Raw genomic sequence first — 20,813 nt, 5'->3', positions numbered from 1 at the left:
AAGTCGCAGTATCAATAGGGAAAGACGCAAATACATACACCAATCAATGAAAGTCTACAGTCAAACATTCAAGGAGCATTCATGACAAACGTTACACATATTTTATAACCGTTGTAATTAATTTGATTAATAAGCCAATTATTATCATTATCATTATTATTTTGTAACGGTCTCATTATGACCATTATTTGTAACCGATGCCTACTACCTATAAGTAGAGGCTTCCCCCTCCATTCAAAGGGGGCTGATCTGAATAAAGTAACAGAGTCAGAGTACTCTTTTCAACAGTGGATTAGGCAGGCCGAGCCCGAAGCTCCTGCTGAACCACAATACTTTTTTGTGTCTATTTTATACTATTTACAATACTCTCATACATTATACACTATACTGTTCGAGTACTCGCTATTCTAAGTGAGTACTCGCATATCTATTTTTTGGTATTCAAGCAGTCCTTGAATACTGGCACAAAATTGGTGTTGTCAAAATTCCTGTGCCAACATTTGGCGCCGTCTGTGGGAAACGTATTTTATAATATTTTTATGATTTTGGAGGAGAGTCATGACGTGACAAGCCGAGTATACCAAGAAATCAACTCCTGCGTACTCAGAAGATAGCCAAAATCAACCCAAATCTCCGTTAGAGATTGTCAACAACCTTGCCCAGAAGTACACAGTTTTTTCTCAACCCCAACTTGAGATAAATCAGACAAAAGAAGTTACCGAAACTCCAAACAAGTGATTACATATTGCTTTGAGTTGCATAAGATGATCACGTTGAAGAAGAACACCGAGGTTGGAGCGCACGAACTCAGAATATGACAGCAACCGATAAAGGAAAGACCAATCTCCATAGAGCCATAGAGAAGAAAACCCAATAAATTGTCACAAAGGTTCCAACAATCTCAAAACGAATTCCATACTTCACATTCCAGAGCTCAATCACAAATTTGGCCATTGAAAGTGACCACGAAGCTCTAAATAAATGGATTGCAGATCCAGCCACACGAATACAGAAATGCCAATAAGAGGAAAACGAATAATCTGGTACCACCATATATGATAAGTGAGGAGTAAAAAGGAAAAGGAACACAAACCGTTGCTACCCATTTGGCTTTCGCACTCATCACTGGAGGAGAAGACGATCAGAGAATCCATAACGGGCCACCTCTATCTTTTGAATCGAAAAGGTAGCAATGGGGTGCCAACCGTAGAAACAAATTACTCTCGCACTAAAGGAGAACCCAAAAGGTATCCGCTATTCCCGTCATTTAAGGAAAACGCTTATAACAATCTATTGAATAGCTCATCTCATGATTCTTGTCGGTGCTTGTAAATCCGGAGCACACAATTAAAAAGCCTAAGGCCCTACAAGAGAGAATTAAGTTGGGCCCATTATACTAAATAGTCAGAGAAAAAGACAAATCTTATATATCATATATAAAATTTCCTCTATATTATCAAGCGGTCTCCAGAGAAAATACGTAGGCCCAAAAACTTGTGGTCAAGAGGAGAAGACCATACAATTAGAAGTCTTCTCTAGAGTGCGCCAGGTACAAATTTTCTTACATATATATTTGATATATTTTCAATTTATAGTTTATTAAAGTGAATAATTTATGTGGGCATGCAATTAATGCTACCACATATCAAAGTTAAGTTTTATTATAATTGTGAAACTGGCGAGCCCGATCTGTGCTCATTCTCGCATAATTGCTCAACAAAATTATTATTGCGCTTATACATAATTGCAAATAGGCGAGCCTAATATAGTACTCACTTTTGCGTTATTTAGCAAATTCACTATTATATTTTTATTTGCAAATTGGCGAGCCTTACATGTGCTCATTTTTTGCAAAATTATTTAACAAGTTCACAATTATGCTCATGTACTCTCAAAGAGACAAGTTAAAACACTCATTTTTGTATACTAAAATACCAAGTACATGGCAAACTCGCGATAGTGCTTAATTATTTTTACCCATTAACACATCGCAAATATGGCCAATGCCTCGCTTAGGCACCACTCCGATTCAATCGGACAACACAAACCCAAAAGGTTTGCTGGCTAACGTCTCAAAAAAATGAAAGAATCGAACCCTACTGAAAAGGTTCAGGCCATGAATTAATTACCAAAGCCAAAAGACTTTTTTGTCTCATTTTAGGGCCCGATGGCCCACTTGGTAAATACCACCCTCTTATATATCGAATATATAAAAATAAAGAGGCACGAGACATTAGAAAGAGCGGAAAGGAATTAATCAATGCATGGACACGATGTATGCGGATAGCCCAACACCTGCAGACTACCAGGTGTACTTTCCCCTCTATTTTAATCAAGTCCAATACTTTGGTCAAATAATCATTTTATATTTGATAAATTATTGTCCATTAACTTCTAAGGAGAATAGAAATTCATTTGAATGGATGATAAAGCTATATTTTTACATGTGCTCATTTTATTTGCAAAGTAGAGTGAAACATGACATTTATTTCTTGCATAATTATTTATGAGCGTATTGCAATACCCATTTTTTCATAATCGCAAATTGGCGAGCCCAACGTGTGCTCATTTTTGCATGATACTTAGAGCCAACTATAATGCTCATTTTTGCATACGCTCACAAATAATTGGCAAGTCGAAAATAGTGTTCATTTTTGCCCACGATTATGCTTATCTAATCGCAAATTGGCGAGCACTGTCTGTGCTCATTTTTGCATAATTATTTGGGCCAACTATGCTCATTCTTAAGTAATCGCAAATTGGCGAGCTATGTGCGCTCATTTTTTCTTAATTATTTAGTGAGTCTATTGCAATAATTATTTTAATAATCATAAATAGGCGAGTCCAAAGACTCATTTTTGCATGATAAAATAACAAGTTTATTGCAAACCCCTGATGGTGCTCGGTACTTTTAATACTAGCACATCGTATATATGGACAAATCTATGCCTTATTTGGACGATTCATAAAAAAATTGCCTCTCCGTCCTAACGGACAGTACAGACTCCAAAGAGTTCTGCTGACAGGGCATCTTGAAAATATAAATGATGAATATCGATAGTCATTATGAAAACCTCGATAAGGTAAAACTAAAGATCACCTGCAATGTGACAGATCAAATGTCCCTCAAGAAAAGTTCAATGATTAGACAGCAACATGTCATCGCAAGAACTAGGGGCATGATAAGGGAGCAATTCCCACAGTATTTCCTTTCATGATCAAAACTTGCGAGACCGTGCGACCGAGATATGGTATAGTCGCACACTATGCATCGCATAGTAAAAATAATAAAAGCGGGACGTAGAGAGAAGTTAGCACAGTCGCGACATATATCGAGTATATGCGATGACCCGATGTTTCTCCCTCAAGCTTATGTAAAGACTGCATCTTTACCAGCATTTGGTCCGAATGACCAATGTGCACGACAACTTGACCGGAACCCGCGAGTTCTATGTTGTCAGTACATGAATGCCCGATACGCGACCCGTTTAGTCGCAGGCATTCCATGAGTTAAGAACTCCGAGAGGTTCCTACATGTATGCCCGATACGCGACCCGTTTAGTCGCAGGCATTCCATGACTTAAGAACCCCGAGAGGTTCATACATGAATGCCCGATACGCGACCCGTTTAGTCGCAGGCATTCCATGGGTTAAGAACCCCGAGAGGTTCCTACACGAATGCCCAATACGCGACCCGTTTTAGTCGCAGGCATTCCATGAAATAAGAACCCCGAGAGGTTCATACATGAATGCCCGATACGCGACCCGTTTAGTCGCAGGCATTCCATGACTTAAGAACCCCGAGAGGTTCATACATGTATGCCCGATACGCGACCTGTTTAGTCGCAAGCATTCCATGAGTTAAGAACCCTGAGAGGTTCACACAACAAAACAAACCCCGAGAGGTTTGTGCATTCATAAGAACCCCGATAGGTTCATACACCGATGAAAACCCCGCGAGGTCCATGCATCAATATGAACCACGAGCGGTTCACACATCCAAAAGAATCCCGGGAGATTCACATTTTTATTGTGCGATGGTCTTATAAGAAACCTGCGAGTTTAGATAACCAATCGAAAATGTGACGCACAACATGAATAAGGCATCATGATCATCGACAAACGCGGGCTTGGACTATTTTATGTTCTCCAGCACAGAGCAAGCTATACTGAAGAACTAGGGGCATGTGTTATAGGCATAAATTTACCCTCCCCGCGAGAAAGACTTGTCTATAGAGAACTCGTTGTATTGAAGGTGACTCGCAATATTATAGTACTCGCAGTACCGAAAGAAAGGATCTCACAATATTAACTAAAAGAGATCTCGCTATATTAAGAAAGGCACACCTCGCATATTTGATGAAGTCGCAGTATCAATAGGGAAAGACGCAAATACATACACCAATCAACGAAAGTCTACAGACAAACATTCAAGGAGCATTCATGACAAACGTTACACATATTTTATAACCGTTGTAATTAATTTGATTAATAATCGAATTATTATCATTATCATTATTATTTTGTAACGGTCTCATTATGACCATTATTTGCAACCGATGCCTACTACCTATAAGTAGAGGCTTCCCCCTCCATTCAAAGGGGGCTGATCTGAATAAAGTAACAGAGTTAGAGTACTCTTTTCAACAGTGGATTAGGCAGGCCGAGCCCGAAGCTCCTGCTGAACCACAATACTTTTCTGTGTCTATTTTATACTATTTACAATACTCGCATACATTATACACTATACTGTTCGAGTACTCGCTATTCTAAGGGAGTACTCGCATATCTATTTTTTGGTATTCAAGCAGTCCTTGAATACTGGCACAAAATTGGTGTTGTCAAAATTCCTGTGACAACAGATTAAATATATGAAAATAGTTTCCCTTAATCAATAACAAATAAAATATGAGACTACTTTATTTCCATAATTATAATGAAGAAAATGGAAAATTTAGGTTGATTGTCTTTATTCCCTAAAGATACGAATTAATCCGATAAATGTAGGAATTGTATCGTGACTTGCAAGCTTAAAGATATACAAGATATATCTCAGAATTTGCTAACTCACACCCCCTGGTCGGTGCATGCAAGCTACCTGCTTAGTGGAGCTGGTCGGATGTCTATTCATGATCTGTTGGAACATCTTATCATTTATGTGTGACTTTGAGCATCATAACAATCTGTACAGCCTACTAGGAGTAGAATCATCCACCAAGGTTATGAGATATGTTACACGTGTCACCTAGATGGATGCCACGTCATACTGTAGAAATTTAGATAACATTTTCTCTCCAAGTCTGCGCGGGATCTTCTTAGTCGCACGTGGACTTATTAGGAAGTTGTTCGGATGGGAGACACGTCTTTGGTTATCATCCATGATCGACATGACTTGATTGAATGTGTCTTCAGTGTCTGCGACATTCAATACCTCTTGAAAGATGTACCTCGAATGACGCACTGACGGTTGAGTGACACTTCATGTATGACGTCTGTACCATTTGTAATGAGTGTTAACATTCAATTTAGGGGGAAACCCAAAATATTCGAATTTCAAATCAACTAATTACCCCTTTAAGATACCTATAAAAGGGGTTAAAGCTTTTAGGGGATTCTTTTAGCTATTTTTACTCTCAGAGAGCCAAAGTGAAAAAAATTCTTTTTTATTCTCAAATCTTCGAACAAAACTTTGTTGGAAACTCCATTGCTATTATCCTCCGAGCAGATTCATATTGCTTCGAACAGTGAGTAAGTTGTTTTTCCCTTTTCTTTATGCAATATCTGTTAAGTACATGCATTACTCTCTGATTTTTTTGTTGTAAAATTCTTCATTTTTGAATTTTTCTTCTGATCATAGAATAGAAGACATTAGGGCTTTTAACTTTGACTAACATATGATTATACCTCTTGATTCTCTTATTTCATATAACTTTTGGCTTGAAATTGTTCATATTCACCCATTCATGGGTTTCAAAAAATTTCTAAATATTTCTTTGAGGTTTTGAACTTTTGAGTTTAAGAATTCCATTTTAGGATGAAATCCTTTCTTTTTATCTTTAATCGGCCTGGTCGGCATATTACACACGTTTTTCTCCTTTCTTCTATCCAAATCTCATCTCTTGTCTCCCATCTTCTTGTAGATGAACCTTGTGAATTCTGGAAAGGAAACCACCATATTGACTAGGATCTACTTTAGCTCTTATACAAAAGACCATCCTCAGCTCGGGTCAAGTTCATCTTCATCCAGTGACAATCTTTCAAATTCCAGTTTTGAAGATTAGGAAGTGAGTAGTGAGCACACAGAGTCCCTAGAGCCCGTGGTGCAGCACCTTCAATACCCGAACCAGATACGTGGTGAGGGGTACAACCATTTTATTTGGGAGCTAAAGAAAGGCTGGAGGGATTATCTTCTCTCTTCCTGGACGTATAGAGTCCAAACTAGTGTTGTTGATACACTACCTGATGGTCGACCAGTCCTATCTGTTAAGGAAGTTGTTGTAGCTAACCTTGTCGTGACTATTGCAAGGCATACCACTGAATCAAAGCCACCACTCAAACGTAGAATGATAGCACAAACTAAGCAAACCATGAGGAAGGCTTCAATAACTGATCCTTACCTTGCTCGGTTTTTCGCAGCAGCTGGGGTAGAGCAAGCCAGGCCTCCAAGCGAGGAATAAGTAGTTGTTGATGGGGACATTAAAGTTAAAGAGGTTGATGACCAGGGCGAGGTCTGTCCTGCTAGTCCCCCCGAGGCCAAAGGAGAAGAGGAAGGAGAAGAAGAAGAAGAAGAAGAAGAAGAAGAAGAAGAAGAAGAAGATGAGGAAGTATGGGTACTTCCTTTTGGTGGCTACAATGAGGTCGGAGAACTTGTCTCCAAGGAAGGAGATGTCTTGATGGTAGGCGGGGGTTGTGTCGAGGAAGATTATACAGAGGCCTAACCTTTAAACAATCAAGGTCTGAAGGGTGCCCGGTGGGTCTCGCCACCATCCGTGCTAACCTTCAAGAGATTGACTAATCTCCATGAAGAAGGCCTCCTTAGGAAGGTGGAAGTGTTCCTTCCTAGTCCTGGACAACTGGAAACAAATCCTGCAGGTGGATTTTGTGTGGTCGGGGCCACATGTCAAGCAGATGCAATGCTGCCTTTGCATCCTTATTTCAAAGAAATAGCCAACTACTATCACATATGTTTGACCCAACTTACACCCAGACATAAAGTATCTATTCGTACTGTTCGTGTTGTATGCTTCCTGAAAATGGGGTCAGCCATCTGCCCATGACACTAACTGGTTGTTTGACTTGAAGTGCAGCCCCAAGTATAATAGCTCTGGGTATTTTTACTTTTCTCAAAATGAGCGTAAGTGGCTAATCGGTACTACGGACACAGATGTGTCCAAAATTGGCGAATTTGTGTAGGATTACTATTTTGTCAAGGACATCATCAATTTCCATCACATTCCCTCTTATTGTCGTCCTCCTTTTACCCTAGAACTTAGGACAAGAGCCTAGAAAATACTTCAACTCCAGAAGCGAGCTAAAAATATTTCACTATTGGCCATTAAGGCTAATTTCATTAAGTACGGGCTCTACCCATCTAATGAAGTCCAAGAACCCGACCAAGTGATTGAGGAGGTTACAACCGAGCAAGAGGCTCTGAAGAAGAAGAAGAAGAAGAAGAAGCAAGCTCCCTAGGGTGACCAAGTACCAATAGAGCGATCCATAAGGATTAGGGACGATCTTGAGGAGATTGCTCGTCCTTTCGTCCAGGTGGTAGGAAAGGGAAAGGCTATTGTGCTTGAGGAAGAAGAGGAGGAATCTTCTAATGAGGATACCCCTTCACTTCTTGTTTGGGAGGGTGCTCCTTTTCATGTGTAGGGTAGTTTATTTTTCACTTTTAACCCTGTTTGCTCTTGTTTGATTATGTTTTTTAACAAGTATTCTTTCTTTCTATGCATTCATGTCCAAGAGAGTGTTACGTGCCCAAAAGAAGAGATTGGGCAATGTATCTAGTCAGAAATCTCTGACCAAATGTCCAAAGGTTGATGATACTCTCTATTTTAAAGTATTGCTTCGAGCAAAAAGACTCCTCAAGTTAACACTGAGAGGAACTTGGTTGTTAATCCTTCAAATGTCCCTGAGGTTATGGTTTCTAATGCCATCCCTTCGGCCATGAAGAACACCAAGTCTCAAGCTTCCACTACCTCAGTCGAAAATTCTAAGGGGGCCAGCACTGAAGGGCCCAAACTGCCAAGGTCATTGGCTACTCCGCCTGTGCTCTAGCCAGAAATAAAGAAGGGCAAAGAAATGCTCAGTTTTTATCAAGACTGCATGGTGCCCGAGGTAAATGAGCAACTCACGAGGGCAGAGGAGATGCCAATGGAACTGTTGGTCGGCATGTTGGGTTTTATGCCCTAAATAAAACTCCATTTCAATGAAATCCATTTTATTCAACATCAATAAAGAAACAGAAGTATTTTTCATTCATTTGTGTATGTTTTGGTTCATCTTATCAATTGCTTGTCAATTTGATTTATAAATTCATCTGAAACCCTTTTCACATACTTGATCCTGTTTATTGTGCTGTCAACACTTTGGAAAGTAAACATGACTATGTGAATAAAGTTTCCTAGATTTATCAAACACAGGGTTTTACTGATATGATAATCTACATTAGAGTTTACTTGCATTTGGAGAAATGCTATGTTCTTTCCAGAGTATTGGTTATAGTAAAGCTCAGGTTGGATGCATGGAGTATGCATCGGAAGGGACCGATATTGAACCTTGACTTAGATTTATTAAACTTACCGTAATATCTATTCAAGTCAATATCGCCTAGTTGATCCTAGATCAAATGATCTTAATCCTGTTATGATTAGGCTCAATCTCAAGAGGCTATTCGTGTTCTTTGATTTGTTAGTTAAGCCTACTTTTGGGTCAGGGTGATACGTACATTTTAGGAACACGGTAGTGCAATTGAGTGGGAGCGCTAACATAAACATGGAATCTATAGCTTCTATCTGGCGAATAGTAAGTAAAGGATGATCTCCTTTGAGCTTGAGCAAACGAAAATAAATGGTGGAGTACTCATTTCACATAAGCTGAAATATCATTTATACGGGGTTAAGTGTTTTAAGGATAAAATGCATTGTAGGGTGTAACGGTAATCTAATCCCTTTACAGTGTAGATCATTCATATGGAGGATCATTGATCAAATTAGGATTATAACAATGGATAACTAATGATGTGTCTATATGGTGGAACATATAGAGCATTCTATATACTGAGAGTGCAATTCTAAGTTCTATGCGTGGATTCAACGAAGAATTAATAAGTCAGTGAATTTAGGTTATAAATTCTTGACCTGCTTATTGGAAGCTCGGTTATATAGACCCATGGTCCCCCCACTAGTTGAGATAATATTGCTTGTAAGACTCACATAATTGGTTTTGATTAATCAATTATAATTCTCAATTTAGACTATGTCTATTTGTGAATTTTTCACTAAGTAAGGGCGAAATTGTAAAGAAAGAGTTTTAGGGGCATATTTGTTAATTATGATACTTTGTATGGTTCAATCAATAAATATGATAAATGACAATATTATTTAATAATTATTTATAGTTATTAAATAGTTAGAATTGGCATTTAAATGGTTGAATTTGAAAATTGGCGTTTTTGAGAAAATGAGATGCAGAAATGATAAAATTGCAAAATTGCGAAAAGTGAGGCCCAAATCCATATTGTATAGGGCCAGCCACTTTTATAAGGTTTTTCATCTGATCTTTTCATTATTTTAATGCCAAATAATTCAAACTTAACCCTAGTGGAATGCTATAATAGATAGTGAAGGCTTCAGGAAAAATAACACTTTTCATTTCAGAAAAACCTGAGCCTTCTCTCTCTTCTTCCTTAAGATTTCGAAACACTTAGTGATTAGAGTAGTGCCCACACACAGCAAGTGAAACCTCAATCATAGTGAGGAAGATCGTGAAGAAAGACTTTCAGCAAGAAGGAGTTTCAGCACTAAAGAATCAGAGAAAGAGATCCAGGTTCAGATCTTGATAATACTCTGCGACAGAAAGGATACAAGGGTTAGAGATCTAAATGGAAGGAGTCATATTATTCCGCTGCACCCAATGTAAGGTTTACTAAACTTTATATGTGTTTATTTCATCGTTTTAGAAAGTTCATATTTAGGGTGTTAATCAACATACTTGTGAGTAGATCTAGATCCTGGTAAAATATATCCAACAACTGGCCTCAGAGCTATGGTAATTGATTTGCTTGCAAGAAATTTGGACTTAAAACGATTGTTTGATGTTTTGGATGGTATCATGTTGTATTGAGTGTTATTTGATAATTGATTGATGTTTGTAAATTTTCGTGAAAAATAATTGAATTTCTGTTTCTGGAATTATTTTTATTGGATAGTATGGAAAAAATTAAGCAATTTACTTTTTTACAGAACTCAATTTCGATTTAATTTGAATTAGTTATGATTTTTTGAAGTTTCGAAAAATTTCGGAGTCGTGCAACTACACACGCGCGCGCGCACGAGGCTTGTCCCTCGGACAACACGCGCGCAGACAAAGATTTTGTCTGAATTCCTAGCGTCCGCGCGCGGAATAGGCTGCATGCAGCCTCCTGCACCGGCGTCCCTCGCCCATGCACTCTCTAATGCGCTCGCATTTTTTTTCGCTTTTCTTCGATTTTTCATGCTATTTCATGGATTTAAGTTCCGATTTTTTGTGTAGTTTTGTATTTAGATATTTACTATTCCTATTTCAATTCTAAATATCATAATTAAATTAATTAATATTTTTTAATTTAATTCATGATATTAGTGTAATTTGAATTTGAAAATAGTAAATATCTATCTTTTTGCTTAATTATCTATCTTATTTTTAAATTTGATTATATCTTATCTTATTTTTAAATTTAAGGTCAGATTTTAAATTTTTAAATTAAATATTTTTTTAAATAATTTGACCTTATTTAAATTTAAAATAAGATAACTATAATCATGTAATTTTAAATAGAAGTAAGATATTTTGCTAACTTTTAAAATTTTGTTATTTTATTTATTTAAATTAAATCATAAATTCTCAAAAAGATATTTATTTATCTTTTTTATTTTTTATTGAATATTTAATTTATAAAATAACATTAAATTTTTAAAAGTAGTTAGCAAATTTTGAAATGATATTTAGGTTGGTTGAAACCTAATTTTTCAAAATTGTAGGTTTAATTTTAAATAAGTTCGAAATATATATATTTTAATTTTTTTTTCGAAAATTAAATATTTTATTATTTAATTATTTTTTCGAAATTTAATTATTTAAAATTAAATAAATCCTACATCCAACTATCGAGCTAACCTTGTTGCAAGAGTATGTGTTTTAGCTTGTTTGTAAGTTTTTAAAACCTATTATTGCTTGATTGCAAATAGCCATGGTTAACTTGTTGACAGATCCAATGATTTGATTTTAACTCATGGCTCCCTTGGTCAAGTAAATAATTTGTAACAGGTATATTTTCACAATCTTGTTTCATCTGTGTATGACCTAGCAACATAATAGGATCCATCCAAATTGTGTGCCTGTGTGAGCCTATGTGTTTAATTTTATTATAGATGCATATAGGTTGTTGTTGCTAAATAAAATATCATAGTTTTTTGATAGATTTTATTTAGGCCAATTTAGTTTAAGGGCCTATTCAATTAATAACAGTTGTTCATTTTAAGGTTAAATTCCTCTCTTTTGGGCCTTGTGTGAGAGTTGGGAGCCATGGTAGTGGGTACGACATAATGAACTCAGCACCCCCTCACATGAACCACCCCAATTGTGAAGGCCTATTTGCCTGATTTGAATAACTGTACTAGGTTAATTAAATTAGTTTAACCTAATAAAATTGATTAGTAACATAATTAATTTCATTTATTTTGAAATTAATTTAAGAAAACCATAGTTTAAAGAATTTTATTCTAAGCTAAACTATATGTATTTTCTTGTATTTAATTAAATATAGAATTATAACCATCTAGATTCTTTCTGAAGCTTAATTTGAATTTTTCATTAAATATTCCTATTTAAGTTGAAAATTAATTATCACTAACTAATCAACTTAAATTTGAATATCTTTTGAATTTTAAATTTCAAAATTAAGTTGAGGATTTTTAGGAATTGGTTATTTAGATTCTTTAGATATTTTTTAAGTTGATATTTTTTCAAATATTAACTTAAAATGGAATATTTTCAAATTAAGTGGTTACAACTTAATTTTTGATATTTAATTAAATTTAAATTTGAAAAATATTTAAGTTCTAGATTTTTTCTAATACAACTTAAATTAGATATTTTTTCAAATTTTGAGGAAAAGATACTTAGTCAAATAAGATATTTTCTAGATAGTTATTTCTAGACTACTCATTATTTCTAATATTCAATAGGAAAATATTATACATTGTGAAATTAATTATTTAAATAATTAATTTTGGTACAATTTATTTTAAGTATATTTTCCTAGTATTAAACTAGAGATTAATAATTAAGCTTTCTCTACACTTAATTATTTATTTCTTGAATTTAATACATTTAATTAAATTGAAAATTAAATATCTAAGTTGATTTTCATCATGATACTTAAATATTTCTTTTTCATGACACTTAATTAAATAGAAAATTATTTTTAGTTGAAATTTATTTTTTCAACTAAATTTAAATAATTTTCAAAATATATTTTTTTTATTTTATTAATCAATTTTCGAAATTGCATTTCATAATGCAAGATGATTTTGAATTTATCTTGAAAAATAGATTAAGTTGTAAATTAATTATTTATTTTAATTAATTCTTGGACCAACTTAAATCAATGATTTTTGAATTTATTGATTAATTTAAAATAAATGAATTAAAGTATATTATTAGAAATTGAATTAATTAGTCAAAGGAAAATCTAGATAGGTGATATTTTTGCTTGAAGTATTTTTCTAGGTAATTATTATTTAAGTATTTCGAAAAATATAAAGTTTTTATACTTTCTTTTTCAAAATACAATAAATATATTCTCATGAAAATTTATTTTGAGTTGCAAATTAATTTAAATTAATACAACTTAAATAATTTTCTTAATATATATATATCAAAATTACTACTGAGATGGAAATAATTCAACTTATTTCAATCACCATCTAAGTATAATTTTATAAATATTAAATTTAATTCTAATTTAGAATTTTAATTCTAATTTAGAATTTTAATTCTAAATTCGATATTTAATGAATATATTTTATTATAAATAATAATGAAAATACATTTAAAAGAATGAGCTTTATTATAAGATATTCGATCTCCATTGTTGGTTTTACATAGCGTTTGTTTTAGTGAGTAATCCTCCCTAATGGAGGAACGTTCATTAGCAATTTCGCACCGTTTAATCTCGAAAGATAAGTATTTTGTAAGTGTTTTATAAGGTATGGATCACCCTAATGGTGGCGACCATATTTGACTTGCAAAATATGAAACAATGGTAAAAGCTCATAAGATAGAATTGCCTTGACTCTCGCCTAAACGGGACAACGCTGAATTCCAATCTTGATCGAATAAAAGGTTGCTAGAATGATTAACATTTTAGATGAGCTGACAACTCTATTCAATGGATGGTAGCTTTGACTCTCGCCTAAACGGGACACTGATATCAGTTTGTTGAAAACCTTGGAAATTATTTAGGATTGTATGTTTTAGTATTTTCACTTGTCATTCCTACTTGCTATATGTTTAATAATTTCTGAATTGTGTATGAATTTATATTGAACCATGTTATTTTCTGTTATTAAATTGTAGTTTAATTTCAAATCTTCATTGTTGGTCTAACTTGGTTTGTTTATCTTATGAGATAAATCCCTAATAGATTTTTACCATTAGACATACATAATAGTGTTAGATCTCGAAAGATAAATATTGTATATGCAACGTCTAGCTGTTCATCAATTGATGACACCTTAGACTAGTATTTTTACAATATGAAACAAGAAGATTGTATAAATAAGATTACTTTGACTCTCGCTAATCGAAGCATCGTTGGATTCTTATTTATAAACGAAATTATCCTAATTCCTCTTAGCTCATTCATTTCGAATTAGCTCAATAACATATCATTGGATGAATGGTCTATATATCATTTCATGTCATTATATTTTTTTCTCTTCAGAAATTAATGACGCATATGATTATAATCCCAAAATTCTATTCCAAAATGATATAAATCCTTAATCTTAGAAATCTCCTACTTGTATGGGCAAATCTGACTTAGAGTTTAAATTAGTAGTGGTGGTCCAAGAAAGAATTACTCATTATATTTGGTATAAATTTAAGTCTTTGACTTTAATTTTAGAATCCAAACAGAAATTTCTTATATTTCTAATTCCAGAATACAATACAGTTACACTTTCACAAGTGTTTCATAACCATTTTCTATCCATGGATTCAAATTGTATGGAATATGAGTTTAGTATTCTGTGACCAGGATCCACTTGCAATATTCTAAGAACTCTTTGATGTAACTAAATCTAAGTCATCAAAAAGACACAACACATTTTTTTAATCTATGGCATTTGTATCTTGTTCATAGTGGTTTTGACAAGATCAATCTCTGCAAAGAGTTAATATGTCTATATCCACTTAAAGTTGTTCATCTCATTAGTAGATGGATGTACATTCAGGGGTGGATATGAGTTTTTTGTTGTATTCTTAAAACGATAACTCTAGATTATACCTTATGCAAAGAAATTTGAAATGTGTGAAAAATTTCTGAATTTCTAGCAATGGTGATAAACCATTAAGGTAAGTGGTTAAAGATCTTGCGAACTGATAGGGGTGGAGAAATAGTTAGTAGATATGCAGTTCAAAGATCATTAAATTAATTTTTGAATTATATCCAAACTTACCTCCCCAGAAATTTCGATTTGCATATTGATGATTAGTTACTAGTCATTGCCTAAATCCTTCTATGGTAATACAATTTCAGAATGATGCAATGGTTGTATACTTAATGTAAATCATTACTAGATTCATGGATGACCTAATCAAAATCTTAAGAAAAGATAGAACTGTTAACCATGGTTTGTTAGCTATTCTAAGTGATTAGGGGTGGACCATCCCATAGTCAATAGATAAGAAAGTGTTTGTTTAAACAAATACTACTTTTCTAAGAAAATGACTAAGTCTGAAAATCAAGTAGCAAATAAAGGAGATATTTATTTCTTGATTCCAAAAGTGTTCTATCATCTTATTTGACATATGATGATCCCACTGCCTCTGTTGTCTTGTCACAACCGAAGAGGTCAATACCATTTAGTTTTCTTAGACATAATTCACGGTACCTTGTCGTAGTGGGAGAGTTTCTAGGAACTCACCTTCTTATGACTTGGAATACACTAGTGATTAAAATCCATTGTGATTTTAAACAAGTAATGGATTGTCAAGATAAGAAACTAAGAAGAAAAGCCAATAGAACTATGGTTTAATCCATTCACATGGAGTAACCTAAACTTTCTATTACAAAGACATAAAAGGAAATTTCGTGTATAAGTCTATTCAATGGACTTAACAAGACATCCTGTCCCTAGTATTATAGGTTTGAGTTTATCTAAACCTATGGCTTATGGTATACCTGGTAATTACTTACTCTAATGCAAGCAACTTACTTTAGTAAGATGCTGAAGCATTTTCTATCTAATGGCAATCTATAGAAGCTTCTCGACTTCTAGGCATAGATTTTATTTATCTAAGGAAAAGTCTCAACTATTCCAGAAAAGATAAAGCCATGAAAGAATTTCTTATATCAACAGTGAGAGGTCTCAGATATCCTTTAGTATGCCTTAGACCAGACACCTGCTGTTGAGTGGGAGTAGTGAGTAGGTATGAGATTAATCCAGGAGAAGAACATTGGAAGACAATCAAGTAAACCTTAAGATTAAGAAGATGAACTATATGTTAGTCAATAAGGGTGTATTTAAAACTCTTAGACTACACCACATCAGATTTCGAAATTTGCCTTTGTGCTAGAAAATCTTCTGATAAGATGGTGATTACTCTGCGGGTGGAATAGTGATTTTGGAGAAGTGTAAAAACCTATCTGAAGTCTCTAGGTCTACCAGGAAGGGACTGAATGTTAAAGTTGCAGGAAAGGTACTTATTCAGTCTAAGGAAAGTTCTATACATCTTTGGCACCATTCCAAATTGGCTTAACTACTAGTGTTATTTCCTGATTAACCAAAAGTAGTTGCCAAAGGTATAGAATCCAGTATCCCAAAAAGAGTAGACATATAGAGAGGAATTTCACATTATCAATGATTTTGTGATTAAGGAAGAGTAATGGTGGAGAAAAGGTTGTGTTTAATTCAACCTTTCAGATCCTATTACGAGGAGTTTACTACTACTACACTTGATTTGTATATCAAGGTGTTGAGATTATTTGAAATGCACCTTTTGTTTTATATTAGTGCAAGTGGGAGTTTGTTGGGTTTTATGCCCTAAATAAAACTCCATTTCAATGTAATCCATTTTATTCAACATCAATAAAGAAACAGAAGTATTTTTCATTCATTTGTGTATGTTTTGGTTCATCTTATCAATTGCTTGTCAATTTGATTTATAAATTCATCTGAAACCTTTTTCACATACTTGATCCTGTTTATTGTGCTGTCAACACTTTGGAAAGTAAACATGACTATGTGAATAAAGTTTCCTAGATTTATCAGACACAGGGTTTTACTGATATGATAATCTACAACAGAGTTTACTTGCATTTGGAGAAATGCTATGTTCTTTCCAGAGTATTGGTTATAGTAAAGCTCAGGTTGGATGCATGGAGTATGCATCGGAAGGGACCGATATTGAACTTTGACTTAGATTTATTAAACTTACCGTAATATCTATTCAAGTCAATATCGCCTAGTTGATCCGAGATCAAATGATCTTAATCCTGTTATGATTAGGCTAAATCTCAAGAGGCTATTTGTGTTCTTTGATTTGTTAGTTAAGCCTACTTTTGGGTCAGGGTGATACGTACATTTTGGGAACACTGTAGTGCAATTGAGTGGGAGCGCTAACATAAACATTGAATCTATAGCTTCTATCTGGCGAATAGTTTGTAAAGGATGATCTCCTTCGAGCTTGACCAAACGAAAATAAATGGTGGAGTACTCATTTCACATAAGCTGAAATATCATTTATACAGGGTTAAGTATTTTAAGGATAAAATGCATTGTAGGGTGTAACGGTAATCTAATCCCTTTACAGTGTAGATCATTCATATGGAGGATCATTGATCAAATTAGGTTTATAACAATGGATAACTAATGATGTGTCTATATGTTGGAACATATAGAGCATTCTATATACTGAGAGTGCAATTCTAAGTTCTATGCGTGGATTCAACGAAGAATTAATAAGTCAGTGAATTTAGGTTATAAATTCTTGACCTGCTTATTGGAAGCTCGGTTATATAGACCCATGGTCCCCCCACTAGTTGAGATAATATTGCTTGTAAGACTCACATAATTGGTTTTGATTAATCAATTATAATTCTCAATTTAGACTATGTCTATTTGTGAATTTTTCACTAAGTAAGGGCGAAATTGTAAAGAAAGAGTTTTAGGGGCATATTTGTTAATTATGATACTTTGTATGGTTCAATCAATAAATATGATAAATGACAATATTATTTAATAATTATTTATAGTTATTAAATAGTTAGAATTGACATTTAAATGGTTGAATTTAAAAATTGGCGTTTTTGAGAAAATGAGATGTAAAAATGATAAAATTGTAAAATTGCAAAAAGTGAGGCCCAAATCCATATTGTATAAGGCCGGCCACTTTTATAGGGTTTTTCATCTGATATTTTCATTATTTTAATGTCAAATAATTCAAACCTAACCCTAGTGGAATGCTATAAATAGATAGTGAAGGCTTCAGGAAAATAACACTTTTCATTTCAGAAAAACCTGAGCCTTCTCTCTCTACTTGGCCGCCCACTCTCTTTCTCTCTTCATCCTTAAGATTTCGAAACACTTAGTGATTAGAGTAGTGCCCACACACAGCAAGTGATACCTCAATCATAGTGAGGAAGATCGTGAAGAAAGACTTTCAGCAAGAAGGAGTTTCAGCACTAAAGAATCAGAGAAAGAGATCCAGGTTTAGATCTTTATAATACTCTGCGACAGAAAGGATACAAGGGTTAGAGATCTGAACGGAAGGAGTCATATTATTCCGCTGCACCCAATGTAAGGTTTACTAAACTTTATATGTGTTTATTTTATCGTTTTAGATAGTTCATATTTAGGGTGTTAATCAACATACTTGTGAGTAGATCTAGATCCTGGTAAAATATATCCAACACGGCAGAGTTGTGAAAGAGGTCACCTGAGTAAGTGTTTTTCTTTGAGATTATCTTTATACAGACTTTACTCCGTACAGGCTTTAACTCTGTTTAACCATGCAGGCCAATCTGAAGCTGGCATACACCTATTCTTAAGTAAAATCTATTTCTTTGAAGGTCACAACAGCTACCTGTAAACTGAAGAAGGCACTGGAAGATGCCGAAAAGGCGGCCGAGTAAAAGACTTTTAGTTGGGAAAAGTGAATAAGCAGATTGCTACTACAAACAAGCTCATTTGAGACTTAAGAAAAGAGATTAAGGATATGTCATCCACGACCAAGCTTGAGGAGGACATCGATGCACTGTCTAAGGAGGTGAATGCTTTGAAGGATGAAAGGGACAATCTCCATACTCTCCTTAAAAACCAAGAAGCCAAGATCACTAAGCTGATCGGAGAGAAAAACACTTTATAGGAGACCCTTGATGTTGAGTGGGTAACTGTTGGTGTTGAACGGGAAGCACTTCGAAAAGAAGTTGAGAATCTTGAAACAGCTGCCCTGGATGTCTTATATGAGCTTTGGAAGACTAATCCAGAGGCCAATTTTGACTATCTCAAGGAAAACAAGGCTAGCTTTCTTGGCTTTTGTGAGGCACAAGAGAAGCAAAGATGGCTGATAAAGACTCCACTACCGCCCAAGAGCATGAGACGCCTACTGTTGAGGATTCAACTATTGTCGTTGAAGACTCATCCGATCAATACAAAGAGCCTGGGACTCATGTGGTGTAATATTTTTAAACTTTTTCCACCTGTTCATTTTGCTTAAGACAACTGGCTGGCCAGGATGTTTTTAATCCTAGACATGTCTTGCTTTGTTATCTTAATGAATATTTTCCTCGTCTGAAATATATATTTTATTATAGTTTCTCTAAGTGACTGAGAAGACTTTTGATTCTTGGTCACTTGCATTTCATAAGTTTTATTTTGTCTGTCTAATTTTTAGGTTTAGGCAAACCCTTTGTATGCATTTTAGATAATTAAATAACTTGCTATAATTTGTAAAAAAAAATATAAAATTGACACAATTTGAATGATAATTAATATCTTTATTCATTTACTAGTCAGTATGTATTGTTACCGTGGTAACATACATTTATTGAATTATAAAAGCTATTACATGATCTAACTGATCTTTAGCTAATTAAAATATAAAAATATTGAACGATATATTTGTTTGAGGATGAATTTTATACTGACCATTCCCCTTGAGTAATGTCCTAGCAAAACATGCTCGTCTATCGTATGGCCTACATTTGATCATGTGACCTCAGATTGGACAACCCATTACCTTGGGTTCGCTGAGTATTACTGGTCGGACGTTCTTCTAGCCCGTATTGGGATTCTTTAGGGATATATATGTCTATCATATTTGGATCCTAAATAATTAGAGTACATCCCACTGATTATTGTACGATTAGCTGATAAGCTTACCTAATCAGCAAGATTGCCTGCCTAGAGCGATTATTGATTGCTGACTGTTGGGCCCTCATAATCTCAATTTGTTGGTTCATCCACTCCTGGAATTAGAGCTTTTACTGCTCGAATGCAAAATTAATAGTTGCTCGGGTATCTTGCTGATCGTGGTGAAGGGTGTTGGTATGCTTTTGCACCTACCCTATGGTGGCTCACAAATTTTGCAGCTCAGTATCATCTCCAATCACTACTCGAGGATCTCCAACAAATGGATTTTTAGTACTTGGACCGGTCTGCTTGATTTGAGCACTGGTGGTCCCAGTTTCCTGTACGCCCAGAGTGAACCTAGCCAGAGGAGTTGTGAATCTTTATCTTGTTGATTGGGAACCTATTGGAGCCTGAGGAATAGTAGGGTTGGGATCTGTTCTTACTGGATCTCTGTTGGAATTATATTTATCCAGGATCTTAGATCTATTTGCAAGTATGCTGATTTAACAACCTAATATTGAACTTCTAAAACGATGAACTAAACACATAAAAGTTAAGAATAACTTACAGTGATTGCAGCGGAATTTATGTCTCCTTCCACTCAGATCTCTAACCCTTGATTCCTGTCTGTAGCAGAGTATAATCAAGATCTGAGCCCGAAAGTTCTTCAGTTGGATGTGATCCTTCACAGTCTTCCAAACTATGATGAGATACTGAATGATGTGAGTGGGCACTTCTCTCTCACTAGGGAATTTCGAAATCTCTCTTTGTTTTTCTCTCTAAATTTCGTGTGACACACTTTGCAGAGCAAAGTTTCTCAAGCAAAAACATACATACAAAGAGAAGAGAGGGGCTGCTATAAATAGGAAAAGGGAAGATCACAACTTTCCAAATAAACAGTTTCCTCTTTTACTGTGTAATTGAATAACTGCCTTATTTAGTGTGATTCACCACTTTCTTATTTAGGCTAGGCTT

This window comes from Cannabis sativa, chromosome 2 (assembly GCF_029168945.1).
Source record: "Cannabis sativa cultivar Pink pepper isolate KNU-18-1 chromosome 2, ASM2916894v1, whole genome shotgun sequence".
NCBI classification, from domain to species: Eukaryota; Viridiplantae; Streptophyta; class Magnoliopsida; order Rosales; family Cannabaceae; genus Cannabis; species Cannabis sativa.
Note: the sequence above shows the minus strand (reverse complement) of the source record.